This window comes from Cynara cardunculus, assembly GCF_001531365.2.
Source record: "Cynara cardunculus var. scolymus isolate 2C chromosome LG 6, CcrdV1, whole genome shotgun sequence".
In the NCBI taxonomy this organism is placed as follows: Eukaryota; Viridiplantae; Streptophyta; class Magnoliopsida; order Asterales; family Asteraceae; genus Cynara; species Cynara cardunculus.
The window spans coordinates 9,309,140-9,310,213 of record NC_037533.1 but is presented as its reverse complement, the minus strand read 5'-3'; positions in this window follow the sequence as shown (position 1 = coordinate 9,310,213).

The window sequence follows — 1,074 nt, the reverse complement described above, 5'->3', positions numbered from 1 at the left end:
AAAGGCCTTATTGCTGAAGAGCATGACTGGGCTGAATCATCTGATGAATCATCTTCTGGCGAGGAAGATAAAGCTTATGTCTGCTTGATGGCTATTAATGCTGACGAAGGTTCTTCTAAAGCATCTACCTCTTCTGAGCCATCTTCTGTTACTCAGGTATGTACCCTGAATGAACCTTCTTCTAGTCTTTCTACACTGGATACGCTGACGGTTGACCTTTACAATGCCCTCAATGGCAAATCTAAAGCCAAAATGCTTAACGTTGATCTTCATGAGCAATTAAAGATTTGTCATTCTAAGATCAAAAAACTGACATCTGTTGAGGAAAATCTTAAAGATCAGGTTATTGTAAACCAGGCTATCACTGTTGAACGTGAGAAAGCTGTCGCTGAGCGTGAGCGAGCAATCGCTGAACTCAAGGATGAGAAACCTACCATTGAAGGATGGTGTAAAGCTTCTCTCAAGGCCTCTGAGATCATTAACACTCAGATCCCTGCCAAGAAAACGACTGGTCTAGGATTCTCCTATGATCAGGATGAATGTGTTAAAGACAAGTCCATGCTTAAATTTGGTACTTTTGTCTCTTCTATTCCCAAGACTTCTTTCTCTCAGTCCTCTTCCTTTACTGAGAGTCATCTTGAAGAAACTTCGTTGAGTTCTGGGTGCAAAGACAAAGGTAAATCCACTGTCATAGCATCCCTTCCCAAGAAGTCTAACAAGACAAATAGATCTAAATCTTTTCCTTCAACTTGTAAAATTTCTTCCTCTTCAGGGACTAGGAAATCTGAATCGCATAAAAAATCTAAGTCACAGCTCAGGGTGAACTTTTCACCTAAGTAATCCATTCCCTCAAAGGTTCCTCCTAGAACCAATGAGAAGGGAATCTTTGGAGCTTGTCCCACATCTAATCCGATACTTCCTGGCCCTAAAGCTACTTTTAGTTTTAGGAAGTGCAAACACTGTGGTRAAAAAACACATGTTGCCAGTAAGTGTCCTTCTATCATCAAAGCTGGTTCACTAGCTTTGAGCAAGAAAGTAACTAAAGTTGAGAAATCAACTAAAGTGAAATCATCC